Source organism: Sphaeramia orbicularis, chromosome 21 (assembly GCF_902148855.1).
Source record: "Sphaeramia orbicularis chromosome 21, fSphaOr1.1, whole genome shotgun sequence".
In the NCBI taxonomy this organism is placed as follows: Eukaryota; Metazoa; Chordata; class Actinopteri; order Kurtiformes; family Apogonidae; genus Sphaeramia; species Sphaeramia orbicularis.
In genome coordinates this window covers 24375554-24393788 of record NC_043977.1, presented here as the reverse complement: position 1 = coordinate 24393788, position 18235 = coordinate 24375554, and the positions used below count along the sequence as shown (strand labels likewise).

Sequence of the window (18235 nt, the reverse complement as noted above, 5' to 3'; positions counted from 1 at the left end):
TAGTTCAGGGGCCACATTTAGCTAAATTTGATCTGACCAGTAAAACAACAACATAATAATATATAAATAATGTCAACTCTAAACTTTCCTCATGTTTTAGAGTGAAAAAAGTAAGATTACATTATGAAAATGTTTACATCTGCAAACTATCTTTCAAGTGTGTGTTCATGTGAATAACATGAACAAACGGAATAAATAAGTGCAATTTTAACAGTATTATGCTTCAGTTTATCATTTACAGACATAATATTGTTAAAATTGTACTTACTTCTCTTAAGTCATTTTAGGTGGTTATTATTTGTTCAGCTTATTCACAGTTTTTGCGAAATTATAATTTACATGAAATACATGGAAATGTTTATATTTACAAAAAGAAAAATGTGGAGTTGTGAGTATTTCTAGGTTATTACAATAGTATTTTACTGATCCGACCCACTTCAAATCATATTGGTCTGAATGTGGAAACTGAACTAAAATGATTGTTAATATCTTAGGGTAATTTTTGCATTTCACACACTCATCCAAAGGGTCGGACTAAACCCTTTCGTGGGCTGGATTTGGACCCTGGGCCGCATGTTTGACTCCGCATGTTTGAATCTAGATGATGTCACAATAGGATGTGCAATAGCTCAATTATTCTTGGGTAAATATTACCCAAATTACCCAAATACAGGGTGGAGAAGCAAAATTTACAATATTTTGAGGCAGGGATTGAAAGACAGTGTATGACCAATTAGTTTATTGAAAGTCATGAGAATTTATTTGCCACAAGAAAATTGACATAATAGAAAATGTTTTTATTCTATGTGTCCTCCTTCTTTCTCAATAACTGCCTTCACACACTTCCTGAAACTTGCGCAAGTGTTCCTCAAATATTCGGGTGACAACTTCTCCCATTCTTCTTTAATAGTATCTTCCAGACTTTCTCGTAATAGTTTTGCTCATAGTCATTCTCTTCTTTCCATTATAAACAGTATTTATGGACACTCCGACTATTTTTGTAATCTCCTTTGGTGTGACGAGTGCATTCAGCAAATCACACACTCTTTGACGTTTGCTTTTCTGATTACTCATATGGGCAAAAGTTTCTGAAAAGGTATGGATAATAGTGTTAGGTATGATTATGACATCAATATATGTTTGGTTTCAAAACAATTGATGTAGTGCCTGCTGAGAAAAAACAACTAAATGTTCATTGTAAATTTTGCTTCCCCACCCTGTACAGTATTGTGAAATGAAATATTGCGATATATTGCAGAACCGATATTTTCTTACACCCCTACTTTTAATGCAGGAACTTTCTAGACCTCTGTAATGGTCACTGTGGTGTAAAAAGGCACGGAGGTATCAGATGTTAACACAGTTTCATTCAGGAGAGGCGCTAACACCACTGGGATTGTAAAACACATGCCATGATGTTCTCAGCTGATAAGGTTTTCTCTCTGGAGATCCAACACGAATCTTCCATAACCATATCTATTCTAGACGCATCCCATGCCAAGACCCTTATTGCCATAGCTAATAGAGTCAAGTCTTGGCGGAAACTAACCAATCAGCAGGTGATGGGCTTCATCAGAGCTGGCAGAGGGGAGAACAGTGAAGAGGTGGTGGGAGAATGATGCAGCCAGCATCTGCTCTAATGGTACAGTGGCGTGAGGGCTCCAGACTGCTCATGAATAACTGGGCAATTAGCCTGGTTGGAGAATCTCACAAGATGGAGCTCAGTGACAGGAACTTATTTTTGACATACAATAACTAGACCAGTGTACCTGAGCAGAAAATTCCATTATCAGCATCAGTGTGCCTGAGGAGTGCGTGCTGATCATACTGGCCACAGGAAGCTGCAAATCGTGACATTTCCGTTATGCGCTGTAATAGGTTTTGGTGGATTCATGGTGAGAAAAATAAAAAGCTTGTTTTGTCTTAATGCCTAATTTGATTCAAGTCTATCACACCCAGCTGCAACTGAGATCAGTTCATAATAATTTACCACATATGCAGGAATTTCATGAAGGGAATCAGTAGATTTGGCCTAGGATATTTTAACCCATAAAGACTCAAACACTGGCGACCAAAATCACCTACAATATAACTTCTGATCCATTAAACCTGTCAGTACTTGTAAATAATTGGTGTAAAATACAGTTTGTCATCCTTTCATGGTCATCAGATATGACCCATTTGGACGTTCAGAGGCTCCGTGGTGAACGTGGTAACACCGTCATCTTCTACAACATTGATTCACCAGTAAAACCCATGGACTTGGATCACTGACAGTGGATGGACACACTGGGTTTATGTTCAGTTAATGAGAGATTTTGCTGAAAAAGTCACATTTTTGTTATTTTTCTCTGTTTTTGTATAGTATGACAATTAACTTTAATAATAATAAATAATAATGGATTAGATTTCTGTAGCGGTTTTTTGGGCACTCAAAGCGCATTATTGACCCATTATTTATTCATTTTTGTCTGAGCTTTTATGAATATCTTCATGATTTGTAAATTAAATATGGGAAAATACCTGAGTTTTATTAAAGAAATGCAAAATACAGAAGATAATATTGCAATAAATGGTGATAAATCACATAAGAAAGGTTAAATAGAGAGAAAATTCATTTTTGGAACTGCTGCAAAAGTCACGCTGGGTCTTTATGGGTTAAATAAGAAGAAAAACAATGGACATCAGGCTGCACTGGCGATTTGTGATTATGGGTGGGGAAAAATATCAATACAGGACTATATTGTATTACTTCCTCTTGAAGTACGTTATCAATACACTGGAGCCAAATATCCATACTTTTATTAAAACACGCAGGTTTTCTAAACCGCAGTAGAGTCAGTATTTCTTAGAATGATTGCACATATGAACATGGAAGCTGTTGTCCATGTGTGTGTGTTAAAGTGCCTCTGAGATATGTCTTTTTGTCCATCATCTCTGCACTGCTTTTTTGACTGACTTATTGTTTTTCTTCAGTTACACAGACATTGTGATCTATCATAGATGTCTTCCTTCCGAGTTGCATTATGGGCTAAGTCAGCCATCAGTTGATTCATTTTCAATAGAATTAAATAAGTGCTGTTGTATAGTATGTAGTGCATGTCTTCTATATCCTCCTGAGGCCCAGTAAGTAAACATTTTTGCCATTTTACATTAAATAATCGCCTTAATTGGAAACAGCATGATGTAACAGTTATTTCATATATATATATATATATATTTGTGTGTGTATGTATGTATGTGTCACAGTAGAGATTGAAATCCAGTAGGATTCCTAATCCTACTAGGACAGATAGTAATTGTAGTTTGTCCTAGGACAAACTGAAATCCTACAAGAAATTAGGATCTGAAGATTGGAATTCCTATCTGTCCTAGGAGAATTTACAATCCTACTAGGACAGATTGTAATTCTATTTGGAAGTGGGATCTGAAGATTGGAATTTTGGAATTTCAGTCTGTCCTACGATTTCGCCATCACCATTCCAGCTGAATTATTTTCATATCTTAGATACAGTATAGTATATACATATATATATATATATATATATATATATATATATATATATACAGTACCCTTAGGTCAATACACATTGTAACCAGGATGCCAGCCGTCCTATCTGGTCCAACCTTATTCAGTGGCCGTTTGTAACTGTCATTGGTATGTAAATGAGACACATTTGTATTCAGAAATCGGTAGAATTTGAAAAACGTACCTGTAAACAACCCGTTGCCATGGCAACATACAATTTTATTATTATCTAATTGTTGCCAAGCCATTCAGAAAATGTACGATGTTAAAGTTGGCATTGGCATTTTGCTGCCCCCTGGTCTAGATGGTAGGGTTAAAAGTAAAAGAAACAATATTCTTACAAACCATGATTTTATTCAGAATTTACACCGACTTTGAATCTAATATTCTATAGAAACAATATTCTTACAAACCGTGATTTTATTCAGAATTTACACAGACTTTGAATCTAATATTCTATAGCTAAGCTTCAAAGACTTTTTCTAAGACTTAAATGTGCTGCATACTACTCACTAGTTAAGTGACAATAACCTTAGTCTATAGTACTAACTTCAAAATTTCAAACAAGTAATACTACAAAGGTTTTTCCTTACACTGATATAGATATGAAAGATATGAAAATAATTCAGCTGGAATAGTGATGGCGAAATTGTATGCTTACCTATGCTGAAATTGACTGGAATTTTGGCTGTGAAATGATTCAGTCTATTTTCCATACATTTTGATATAATCTGACATTCTCCTAATAGAATTCGAGATTGTCCTGACAGAATTCTTATATTTTTTGCCGTATTTTTCCAACCTTCAGATCCCACTTCCAAATAGAATTACAATCTGTCCTAGTAGGATTGCAAATTCTCCTAGGACAGATTGGAATTCCAATCTTCAGATCCTAATGTCTTGTAGGATTTCAGTTTGTCCTAGGACAAACAAAAATTTCAATCTGTCCTAGTAGGATTCCTAATCCTACTAGGACAGATAGTAATTTTAGTTTGTCCTAGGACAAACTACAATTACTATCTCACACACACACACACATATATATATATATATATGTATGTATATATATGTATATATATATATATATATATATATATATATATATATATATATATATATATATATATATATATATATATATATATATATATATATATATATATAAAATGTCATTTTCAGTGGACTTTTTTTTTTTTCTACGTAAAGCTGTGACACTCTTGTCCACTACAGAAGACAAAAATATATTGCTGGTTCTCAGGAGGATATTTTAGTGCCACTCCATTAATCCATAGTCATGCATTCATTATACATTTGTCTTTATGAATGTTCTCTTATGCTAGCCTCAGCTGTAAATCTTTAAAGGCCTGGTTCATCTACAAAATATGTAGACAATCATGTTATTTTTTTTATTTTTGGGTAAAAGCTTTTAGTCCTTCTAGATATCCTAATTTAAAGTGATACCTATATACTTTGGATTACGAGTAGGCGTAAAGGTGTCAGCCTTGTCTCGCCTGTTACTTTGTGCAGTCATTAGTGTGGCAGCATTTATGTGTTTATCCTGCAGTGAGGACATGACTGGTTTCCCTGTGAGAATAGATCTTTGTTGTTCCATACACTGTCCTCGTTTACATTCTGGCAAAAGATAATTACCCATGACAGTGACACAGCTCAGCCTGGTGAAAGTTGACAATAGTTTAAAGTGTCCTTTGATAAGAACTTCTTGTCTGAATTTACCGCTAAGTTTGTGAGTCAAAGGATGGCAGAGAGTGCCTGTGTTCATTTCTTGTGTTGCCTATGAGGAGCCTGGAGGAGCGGGCCCACCTCCAGCTCAATGAGCCATGACTGTTTAATTGCCTGACATTCTGTCAGAGCACACACCCTCAAAGCTCTGAGAGAAATGGAGATTTGAAAGTCCAAAGAGGGGATAAAGGCACAACAGACTGTCAGGCTCAGAGGCACATTATAGATAAGAGGTGGAGCTTTTAATTTGACATTTGTAACAAGTTTGGTGCAGTTCAATTTAGCGTCGTTTTATTGGGCTGCTTTGTCTCCTTTTTGTAATGCAGGGTTCACATTTTATCAGCACAACAAACAATGAGGCCAAGACAGAAAGAAAAAAGATCAGGATGTGGAACAAGCCTTTTGGGAACATTATTATTTGTCAAAAGCTGAACCTTTTGCCCCATGACTTTATTTTCATAAAGAACTAGACATTTTTTTTATGAAGCTTCCACAAGATACTTTTCCCTCATCATAATATTTTAAAACCCAAGTGACCAATCACCCCACATCCTTACTAAAATTGAAAGCTGAAAATGAAAACTTTCTAGCCTACTTATAGAGCAGATTTAAATCAATAAAAGTATTAGATAGCCACTGGAAACTAGAAACTGCCTGCAATTTCTGTAAATATCTAAAAGGAGCGTAATATTTGCATATTTATGCAAGTTTTTGCCCATATTGTAAACTTTTTGTGTTCCCTTCAATAAAGTCAATTGCTTTCTGCAATAAGAACTTGACAGAAGGTAAAATTGAAGTTGCAATCATTTATTTGATATTTTTGCATCAGAAATGTACTGGAAAAAAAATCAATTCACCTGTTTCATTATTTCTATTTTTGCTTTGTGAACAAATATGGTGGATGCATTAGTACAGTGACTGCACATCAAAGCTAAGAGCTAACAAATTACAGCTCCCTCTTCACTGGTACACATACAATTTACTGCAGCCTGTTAGGTTTTCTGCCCTTTCTACCCTGTCAAACAACTTTTTTACCATTGGTAATAATTAGTGAGTGTTCAGGAGTGACTGCTCAACACAAACCAAGATGTATCATAGTATTCCAGATTCTGACCCAAAAAGAATGAGGAAAAACACCAGTGTAACAGAACATTCTGAAATCTAAAATTATAAGATTCCAACTGGACCACTAAAGTTGTCAACAAGGAGATGTGCAAGATTAGGAAAACTGAAATATTGATTTTTCTAGGTTTACTAGATTAGACTATAGGATTTAAAGGGGTTATATGTTGTATTTCTACTTTCAAATATTAAATAAAAAAGATTACATTACATTACATTACATTAGAATTAAAACAAATATGAAGTTATGCCAAAGATGTCAGTGTGTTGGATTATATATGAACTGAATATATTTACCCAGACAGAAATTTGAATTAATGTGGCCACTAGGGGGAGTAGTGAGTCACTCTGTTGGCCACCATGGGGAGGAAAACTAACACCGAAGCATCAGAAAGTAACCAGATGGGATGAGAACCACTAAGAAACAACTTTTAGAGTCAAAGGAAGTGGCAAAGTAAAAAGTTTGATGCTAAAATTGGAGCATTTCTTCTACACTTCTACTGCAGTTTTTTATGAAGCTTATGAAGGTATGAAGTTCTTATGTGGTATTTGCTGTGTGTTGATCCCCAGTTCAGACTAAACTCTGACAGTTCTGACCTTGTTTTGGACGATTCCAAACAGATCTTAAGTGTAGCCACTGACGACACAAACTTGACAGAAAATTGTGGTGATTTGTGATTTTACTGTGGCTGCTCTATGTCTGAAAACAGAGCTAAATGATGTAAACTATCAGCTAAAATAATATATGACAATTATAAGACACTATTATTTTGACTGACTGTCAAAATCAATGGTAATGAGGTTTTATTTGCAGAAAAAACCTAATGACATCATGATACAAATGTGTGGAAACAATGCTTTATTTGTTGAGTGATACAATCTGTGGATAGCACCAATTCATTATTGGTTTTGGTAGCTGTAAATGTGTTCTAGTTTGTAACTTCCTTCTGTTATTGAGAGTTTGGAATATCAGTCCAGCATAGAACCACTTTAAGCATCTGATAAACAAAACAACCAGAGACAGCAGATGTACAGTATGTAGAGACCAACAGCAACCGCAGCAATCTGAGGCAGAACCTCAAACCTACTTATGCTCTATTCAAAATATTGTGCATTTCTGCTCAATTATTTATCCCATGGATGCAAACACTGGCTTTTATGCAGGCATAAGCAACTAAATTTTAAGATTTAAGTCAAAATAGCTTGAAACTTTACCTCATGAATTTGTTCCACCACCATAAATTCCACACATATGTCACTATTTAAATGTGCAGCGAGGCAATCCACATTGAAAAAAGTAAGCCATATCCTTATTGTGATGTTAGATCTCAATAGATATTGTTGTGTGTGTGTGTGTGTGTGTGTGTGTGTGTGTGTGTGTGTGTGTGTGTGTGTGTGTGTGTGTGTGTGTGTGTGTGTGTTTGTCAGTTGTATGTCTTGTGTACATTTCAATAGATGAGAGACAGTCAAGTCAAAAAATAGCTACTCCAGTTTTCTGAGAAGTCCTCTGAGAAGGAAACATGGTGCATCAGTGCATTGAACTGCTTTTTTTACACTCAAATCCCAGTTTCCTCCTTTGTCAGGATTTTCTTTAGGTATTGCAAAACTGTGTCATACAGGTTAATACAATGCTGTTTTGTGCAACTTTATTACTGTAGTTGTAGATGTACAATTGGCCAAAGGGAGAATAAAGAATGGGGATGATTTAACTGCAGTTTGTGTTCCTACAGCTTTTTTAAATATAGCAGGAAAACTGTCGTATCAGTTTAATTCTCTAATTACTCATGTTAGAATAAGGCGTTAATTCATAGCATCTATATTATAATAGTGGAAGGTCTCAGAGCGTCTGTCTGTGTGTGTATCTGTGCAGTTCTGAGAAATTCAGACGTTTTTAATTTGCCAATTTGGTACCTACAGTTGAGGAATAGTCCCATCTCAACATTAAATATGTTTTTTTTATTTAAAATTCCCTTTTTTAAAGTCAGGAGGGACTGATTTAATTCACGTTGCTAAGCAGTTGCCAGGGGGAGGGACAGGAAGCAGCCTTGCACATCAGGAGACGTGCGTAGACGGGAAGTTCAGTACCATGCTGCATGATGGGAAATTAAGTTAAAAACAGGAACAACGCATTTATGGTCAAAGAATAAACTAACAAAAACGGCAAGTTTATAGGACCAATATTTTTGGGAGATATTAGTCATTTTGGAATACAATAGCCTTACAATCATGCTGCTATGCCCATGACAGTTGACAGGAAGTGCAGTATCACACTGCATGATGGGAAATGCAGTTAAAAACAGGAAGGACGCATTTATCAACCTCAGTCCCTAGATATCGTATTAATATATTAATTGTCGTTTTTTTTTTTTTTTAAGGAATGATTTATCAAACAATTTTTATGTCAGTACTTATAGACTAACTATAGACTTATATCTTCTCCCAAAAATCAGCTCTCCCCTGCATAAAAACCACCACATCTAGAACCCATGGTTCCCCATGGGTCAGTGCGCTAGTGTAGTGTATAATAGAGCAGTGTTTCCCAATCAGTGTGCCACGGTACATAAGTGTACCATGAGAAATCATCAGATGTGCTGTGGAAGATTATCCAGTTTCACCTGAGTGGTACTGAAAGCACATATGACTGTACACACCAGTGATCCACTCTACAACAGTTTCTTGCTTCCCCTTGCAAAATAAAAGTGAAAGTGAAGCGGCCCTTATGCGGTGCTATTCTGTTGATAAAGCCCCTCTCCCTAGTGATGTGCCAATTAGCAGGTTACCCACGAACCCCAGGTATTAGGTTGGGGTGGGGGGGGGTATGCCTCCCATACTATTATACGATGGACCTCAATCTGTAAGAGGGGGAGTCTGTCTGAGTGGTCGCTGACGCACCCCTCTCAGCCTTCTTGTTCCAAATGCCCCTTCCAAATGTCACTGCCCCACACCTGATATAAAGACGAAAAAAGAGAGACTCAGAGCTGTTGAGGAAGATTCGTGTGTGTCTTTCTTCAATTCCTGCTAGAATATCAGCTTTGTGTTCAACTAAACAGACCCAAGTTTCACAAAGAGTAAGTAAATTGAGACTAGATTTGCATTATATTTCAATAAATATACTTTTTGAGACATTTTTTTGGTGGTGTGCTTTGTGATTTTTCTAATGTTAAATGTGTGCCATGGCTCAAAAAGGTTGGGAAACACTGTAACAGAAGACATTTAGTAGGAACATTTAGTAAAAGTCAGTATCCAGACACACATCTGTTGTCTTTTATTCTTAGCTATGATCACTAGGAAACACTGAGTGAAACATCCCTGTGTGGTTTGTGAAGTCAATAGTGAGGAAAAAGCACAACCACTCCTTTCCCAAAATCTTGACCCTGACATTATATTTCGGCAGTCCAGGAACATGTCAAGCCACTGAAACATTTTTGTTTTGGATACAGCTTAATGGAAGTTAAGTGGGCCTATCCACAGTCCCATTCTCTGAGTTGTTGTATCTACTGACTCTTGACCAAGCCGTGCAATTATGCACATTCCTCAGATTCTAACATAACTCGTACTTTTTCTGAAACCACATAAAAATAAATCTGAAAGTCTTAAATGTGCCTATGTGGCATGGTCCTCCAGGGCATTGTTAATTTGACACTAAATTTAACCTTTCTTTGAATGAGGGGTGGCACTCAAACATAAATATTTGATTGCTAAAAAATCGTAGCCTGAGAAATGTAAACTTTGCATTTTAATGCAAATCATCCCCTTAGAGCCATTCATAAGAGGATTAAAAACAGATTTCTTTGACTACTTTTTAATGATTAATTGACAGAGAATTGAGGAAACCCACAGAACAATTAAAAAGGTTCCTTGTGATAGGCTGGTGGGTATTATTGAAGGCAACAAACCATAATAAATATTTCTATAGTATGATAAGTTCTTTTTTTGAACTGACCTATGGTGCTCCACAGCAGTCGTGCTGGTTTTCTAGTTAGCGGTCTTACAATGTCCATTTGTAATGAAAGGTAACTGTAAAGTTTCTACCCAAGTGACCATGATGTCAGAGCCTAATTTATCAAGTCAGACAGTGTCTTTCCTGCTAATGAACTAAGAGATGGAAAAAAAAAAAATCTTCCAGTCTAGTTCAAATCACTTTATTCATCCTGAGTTGGATGATTCAAACATATTGAGGCAAAAATTAGATTTAACCTCCTCTTTCTTATGAGGAGTGCTATTGTGAATGGGAAACCTGACTTTTTTACCGACAGAATAAGGTATAGAGGTCTACAACATAATCATGGCACTAGACAGGTTGCCATGGGTCACCTTGAACTTCCCAAACCAGAAACGAATCGATTGAAAGATTCTGTCATTTACAGGGCCTCCAGTCATTCATTCATTCATTTTCTGATCCCGCTTTATCCTCACTAGGGTCATGGGGGTCACTTGGAGCCTATCCCAGCTACCTCCAGTCTATTGAATAAATTACCTTTATACATCAAGCACACTAAAACCTCATATTCATTCAAAAAACACTCAAACAGGAACAACTCAAGGAAATACAGGAATGCAAATGATTGTTTTGACTCTCCAAGTGGTTGTAAAGATAAAAGTTTAAATGTTTTATGGTGTATGGGTTGAGATTAAATGTTCAGCTGGTTGATAACAACAATGAATTGTAAACTTGTTTTTATTTATGTATGTATTTTGTAACTGTATCTGTATTTTAACGGACCCCAGGAAGAGTAGCAACCACTATGGTGGAAGCTAATGGAGATCCGTATAAACAATAAGCAAAATATGCTGCAGGTTATGGATGTCCATGCAGACATTGCGTCTAATGCCACAACAGGCAGTTACACAACTTATTAGGCAGACGCTTGAAGTCATCAGCTCATACCGCACTAATAATAGCACATTTATTTCTGTATATCTAACAGTCACAGGGAACATTCCTCTATTTATTTATTTATTTATTTATTTATTTATTTATTTATTTATTATATACTTAATTTTATCTCCATATTTTTTGATAAACAAAATAAACAAAAAAACAAAAACAAAAAACAGACCACAACAATTAGAGCATCCAGGTTCAAACTCCAGACAAACAAAATACAGACTGGTTCAGGATAAATTAGGATAAGATTATACAGGTTCAAGGATTTCTTTGATTAACAAACACATTCCATTTTTCCAAATATTTTTTACATTTATCAGTAGTGAGTCTTAATGAGAAGGTCAGTCTTTCCATGTCATAAATTTCATTCACAACAGTTGTCCAGTCCAGAAGTGTTGGGGGATCTTCACACATCCATTTTCGAGTTACGGCTTTATTTTGCTCCTGCTAATAATATTAACAAAAGATATTGGTCAGATTTCCTCATCTCGTGTGGTAGGTTATCCAAGTAATTCACGATAAAATCCAATGGTAAGGCAATTCCTTTTATATTGTTGATTTCCTTTATCATTAGTCGCTTTTCCATTGACCCTCAAATTGCGCAATTATAACTTGTGCATAAAAATTTACCTAATGCAAAAATGACGATTTTTGATTAAAAATTTTTGCGCTGGCAAGAGGTGGTTTTTTGGGTGTAGCGCAAATGGTATATCTCACAAAACTGCAATGGAAAGACCTTTTTTCGCAACTAGAGTCGGGTGAATTAAAAAAACGGATGCTGACAGATGTTACAACAAGCGAAGAAGAAGAACCATGTCACAGTATGTGTGGACACACCAGGAAACCCAATCATTTTTTAATTTTGTACGAAATAGAGGAATAATATATAATAATAAATATATCTGTAAATCAACACCATATTTACGTTTGTCTGCATGTTTATGGAATAACTTCTCGTGTCATCTCGCCATAATAAATTAACAAATCATTGCATTTGTGATGTAATGGAAAAACCGACATTACGCACTTCTGTTTTTTCGACATTTAGTAAATATCAGTAAAGTTTTGCGCAGATGCCCAATGGAAAAGCGACTACTAATGACCAGTAGGGTACATTCTTAGCACAGCCCCAAAAAATGTGAGTGTCCTGTCTTCACAAAGCCACAAACATTCCTTCACTGTAAGACCAGATAAGTTGAGTTCACTTAAAAAATTTAAGTAAACCGGTTGCCTTAAAAAATTCAAGTAATGAAAACTTGAGTGTATTAAATTTAAATGCTTGATTTGAATGGAATTTCTATTTTAAGTACAACTCACTAAATGCCAAGTTAATTTAACTTAAAATTTGTTGCAATGTCAATTGCTTTGTATAATCATTAGACTTAATATCGTCTGTTCATTGTACACAATTCCAAATTGATTTAAATTAAATTTTTTTGCAGTGTAAGTTACTTTGTACAATTATTCAACTTAATATATTGTAGTGTTGATGGAAGTTAGGCAGGAAGTCAGCTCACTGTAATTTGCCAGTACAGGAAGTGCTTTTAATTTGGCAAGGTATAAGGAGTTAATGTAAAAAAGAGTGAACAGAGATGAACAGGAAAGCCATTGTTCGGCCTATGGCTCTCACTCATGGTGCAGCTCTACAAAAATACAAAAACAAACACAAAAAGGCCAATAAACATTGCCATACACACAGTAAGTCCAAATTAACACTAACACCACAACCCCGCTGAACCCCTGCACATAAAAATGACACATTTTCAGCAACATGCCCAATACCCACAAAGCAATGTGTAGATAAAAAGGTGTGGTCATGACTAAAACTTAGTGATTTAAATGCATTCAGCTTAAACTTTTTCATACTTTCGACTATGTCTACAAATTAGTACAATATATTTAAGATTTTATAGTAATGTAATGTAACTTAAATCATGTAAGTACATTGTAATTAAAGCATTTTAGTAAATACAAAGTCTGACCTTCCAGTGTATATTGTATGTCCAGTATGTCCAGCCCAGAGCATCTAAAGCATTCCTAAAGTGTTGTTGTTCATTGTTGTTTCATAGATTCTGGAGCTCCTGATCATTCTGGTGCTGAAAGGTGACATGCAGCCTTAACCCTGCTAACATAGTCAATACTGCTGTCGGGTCTCCTTCAGCTTGACACTTAATCCCTCTGTTGAAACTGCTCTAGTGCAACAGATCAAAATGTAATTGTAATGAGTATTTTCCAGTAGTAAAAGCTTGTAATGCCCACATGCCCAGGCACTGCAGATGGAAATTGGTTAGTACTGTAACTAAATCGGCTACAATGCATTCCATCTAGTGTGAGGTTAATGGTTTTGTGCATGGGCTCTGACAAATAAATATGATAAAATAAACCAAACCAAGCATGTGGAGTAGGGCTTCAATGATTAAAGGGGTTATATTTAGTATTGATATTCCAAAACTATCACCGGGGGAACAAGAACGGTATCAAGTTAACTCCTTCAAACAAAAAGTCATCTGATCAAAAATAATGCTGTGTTGAGTTTACATTACAGCTCTGGTTTTAGACACAGTCAAACCACATATCACCACTGTTTGTGTTGTCAATAACTGCACCAAAGATCTGTTTGGAATCGTCCAAACAAGGTCAGACCGGCCACAGTTTAGTCTGAGATATAAACAGCAAAATTTAGTAAACATAATACCCTGAAATTGAAGCTTTATACTTTCATAGGATTTATAACGAAAATCAACAGTGTAGAAGAAATGTTGCAATCAAAGCATCATTCCTGGGTTTTACAGCAGAGTCCAGGGCAGAAAACAACTACAATGCTCCTATTTTTAAATCACTTTGCCCCTTCCCTTGACTCTGGCTGTAGCTGACATTAGTTAGTATTAGCCGGAGTTGGCGGCGCTGGTACTTTTCAGCGCCTTGGGAGGTCGGACTGACTCAGTACTCCTATAGTGAAGCTATAGTGGTCACATACATTCACATGGTACATTGGCCTTTGGCTGTGAATACATTTAGTTCATGTCTCTGCAATATACGCTGATATGTTTGAGATAATATCAGAGCTTTTTTTTCCCTAAACACTCTAATGATACTTGTAGGGCTTTTTTTAATCTTATAGAGGATAGCAGAATAAGGAATGGAGATCCTGTAACTACAGCTTTTGTGTCAGTATGTTATCTGTCCAAAAAGACTGATGAGTGTCTTAGCAAAAGTAAAAAAACAGCGTGTTTTTGTTGTTGTTGTAGTTGTTTTCATCCATCTCAAACTTCTTGTTTTATTTACTTTGTCATTTTATCAAAGTACTACACTAATGCTGCCCGAATGCTTATTTCAAACATATTTCCAGGTTTGTACATATTTTTCAAGGTCAAATTCAAGCGCTTTTCAAGCACTTTTAAAGGCCATTTTCACATTTTTCCAGCACAGCACCTTATCATTGGGGTAAAATACAAATCTACAGGAATACATATACTCATTATTACTGATTTTTTTTTTCACTTTTTAATTATTTTTTATTTTAACATTTTTATTTCTAATGTTTTTGGTGCAGATTTAACATTAAGCATTTCCCATTCTTCCCACCCCCACCCCTGGTCCTACATGACATAGTTGATGGTAGCAATAAAAAATAGCAAGGTACTCACAGAACAAAAAAGGTAAGAGAAAAAAAAAAAAAAAAAAAGAAAGCAAAGCAAAAAAAAAAAAAAAAAAAAAAAAATTTAAATAGCCTAATGGTAGACAAATCTGCTTATTCACAATTACATCCTACATGCAAGATATGGAAATGTGGTGTTATTAATACTGTTAGAGAGTACACAACTGTATATAGCACGCCAAACAAAAAAAAAAAAAATGTGTGAATGGGAAAACTGCAGTAAAAACATTTTTCAATTCAGTTTTATTTGTAAAGCCCTATATCACAGCAAGGTTGCCTCACAGGGCTTTACAGAATTAGTTGGATATGAAAACAAACAACAGTCAAATAAATGGCAGATGAAGGAAATGGATTAATGTCCCGGCACATCCCCCATCCTTAGACCCTCCTTCTCGGCAAGAAAAAACTCCAAAAACCCAGTTTTTGGAGTTTGAAGTATTTATGAGGCCCCATACTACTTGAAATTTTGATGTCTGACCTCTCAAATTGTATTTAATCTTCTCTAAATGTGAAAGAAACATGTGGTCGCTAAGCCATGAGGATGGTTTTGGGGCGGTTGCTGATTTCCATCCAAGGAATATTTGTCTTCTAGCTAATGTTGAGAATACAATAATGTCCATTTCATCTTTTTTGCATTGTTTATGGTTAAAAGAGACTCCAAAAATGGCTAATAACATAGCCTGTGTTTTTGCTCTAAGATTTCAGAGTTTACATGTAGCGTCAGTAATGAATCTATAATAGAATCATATAACATATAGATATTGATTTTAGCAAGTTTCTATGGGTTTACGGGTATGCGCTTGGCACTGTTGTGACTGTATATGTGTTTTGTTTTGTTTTGTTTTTAAAGTGATTAGTTTCACTCTTTATGCTTTCAATGTCCCTTATAATCTAGTATAACTCATTAGGTATTTTTAAATAATACATTTGATGAATGTTCAGTGACACATATCCCTTAGCAGCACACTTCACTTCAACAAGAAAGCACTCTGACCTTGTCCTGTAGTGAGATAAAGACATTACACATGCATATTAAGAAAAGATGCAACAAGCCAAGAAGCTCTTTTAATCTTCTAGTAATACTGTATCTTCATTCACAAGGCAAGTAATGTTGTCAAGGAGACAGCCAGAATAAAGTATAGGCCTTCATGCCAAAATACCAAAAAGTACTACAGCTTGTGCCAACATTAAATATTCACCAGATTTATTCATAAACAGTTTCATTCTTGCACATGTCTACTGTATGAGGTGTGAAAATAAGCATAATGTTTCTGAAACTATGACGCATCCACTTTAGATCTGCTACTATTTCGAAAACCTAGTTCAAGGAGGTTCAAAGTAAACTTCAAAAAGAAGAACTGGGGTAAGTTCTGGGCCTCTCATCAAAGTTCTTGGAAGTCCATTTAAAAAACGATCTGGGATGGGAGAAAATGTCTCTAACCAAGTTGAAGAATAGCTCCTTTTCCACTACAGAAACTTAACCATTTTCACCCTAGGGCTTCTCATAACATCCAACTTTAATATCCCATAAGACTATGGTTCTAACTCCAATGTTTCATTTCCACTGTGCTTTACAAACCTGAGTATTTTTATTTTTTCAGCTTTTTTCTTTTAACAGTGCAAGATAAATCATGATATATATTTTATGATATTTGGTGTAGTGATACCGTAGTCTGATGTCATTATAACACAATCTTTAATTTTTTTTTGGCTGACAGTAAAAGTAAGTAAAGTAGGCGTCAACATTGCATTGTAATGTCCATTTTAAAAACCTCTTCTGTGTACTAACATGTAATTTCATTAAAACAGAGTGACATAAGGAAGCATTTGACTGATTTTAACCCTGTAAAGCCTGAACTATTAAATCATTGACAGAAAATTCCACTTCTTTAAAACTGGAGCCTTTATTGGTCCTTCTGAACAACCAAAATAAGGTTTTTTTCAAATATCAATTTCCATGTATGACTTATAATTTTGTATCATATTTGATACATTGGGTCTCAGTGCTCAAATATTATTATTTTTGAACAAACAAAAACATATATAACACAAACATGTCTAACAAACTGGTAATTCCTTTTCAAAATTGGCAAAGTTCTGCTTCCTTCTTCATTAATGACAATCTTGTAATGTCACTGGAAAGGCCTCTGGTGAACAAATCCCTCCCCCTTGGTGAATTATCCCTGTATTGCATGTATCTAATTATATGCATCAGGTTTTTCAAGACAAAAATATGACACTGGTCATGTAGAGGTCTTCAGAACTCATGAATCAAATGTGATACGTTTAGCCTTATAAGGTTAAATAGTGTGAATGGAGTTAATACTCTAGTGGTAAAAATAAGTTGTAAATATTTAATAATTAAAGGTCCGCTGTATAAGATATTGTGGGGTTGAAGAGGTTCTAATTGCAGAAACACAATATAAATTTTAATATTACAGTATGTTCTTTATTATTATTATCTTTGAATGAGCCATTTATTTGTACAAAGGAAGCAGGTCACTTCAAGAGTCCACCATGTTGACCTCAAAATTTCTACTTCAACCTCCAAAATAAATGTTCCTTTTTTATGTTTTATAGCGAGTGGCATCTAGCATTGAAGTGCAATACGGTCACTTAGTTTGGTGTAAACTAGATTTAATAGAACTTTAACTTAACTGCCCAGAATTGACATACATAAATAAATATAAATATCAGACATTGAACCTTTAAGATTCTTACCTGACCGTAATGTGTTATTTATGCAGTATTTGTATCTGGGTATTGCATCTACACGAGGAAAACATGTCTAAAGTTGTGAGTTCATATTACACATTACAGATGAAAGGTAAATACATTGGACAGACCACATCTGTGAGTGGACTGCTTGTATTATGAGTGGGAGGCAGCCAGGTGTAAATGCATATTTTGGACACTTTCTTTAACTAATATAACCTCTAAGCTGAAAAGTCACATAATATTACACTCTCTTCAGCAGGCCTGGAAAAAGCCAGAGTCAGCCCACCTGCTGGACTGGAACAGGGCGTCTTTGATTTACATCTGCTCTGATACAGTCACATGTGTGGTATTAGTCACATGTAGCTTAATGTTATGTTAATAAAGTAATGCATTTATTAATAATAAATTGCATTCTGATAGAATCAGGATAGTCTTATGAGACACTTGATAAGAACCAAAGCCATCTTTTTTTTTTTGCTCTGCAGATAACTGAATACTGTAGTTGTGATCTGTATGGACCTCTTTTCAGCTGAAATTGGGAAGACTGGGGTTTTATCAAGAAAAGCAAGAGAGATAACTT

General features: G+C 35.3%; 1 protein-coding gene and 1 long non-coding RNA gene across 2 annotated transcripts in view; one reads left to right on the top strand and one right to left on the bottom strand.

Moving 5' to 3' along the window:
• gpc6b (glypican 6b) overlaps positions 1–18235 on the top strand; it is a 136124-nt gene that overhangs the window by 100859 nt on the left and 17030 nt on the right. The gene's annotated exons all lie outside the window — the stretch shown is intronic.
• Positions 11053–17177, bottom strand: LOC115412221 (uncharacterized). The gene is made up of 3 exons (XR_003934310.1): positions 17165–17177; positions 12053–12057; positions 11053–11182 (listed from the first exon to the last, which is right to left on the bottom strand). It is a non-coding gene; the product is annotated as an uncharacterized LOC115412221 (long non-coding RNA).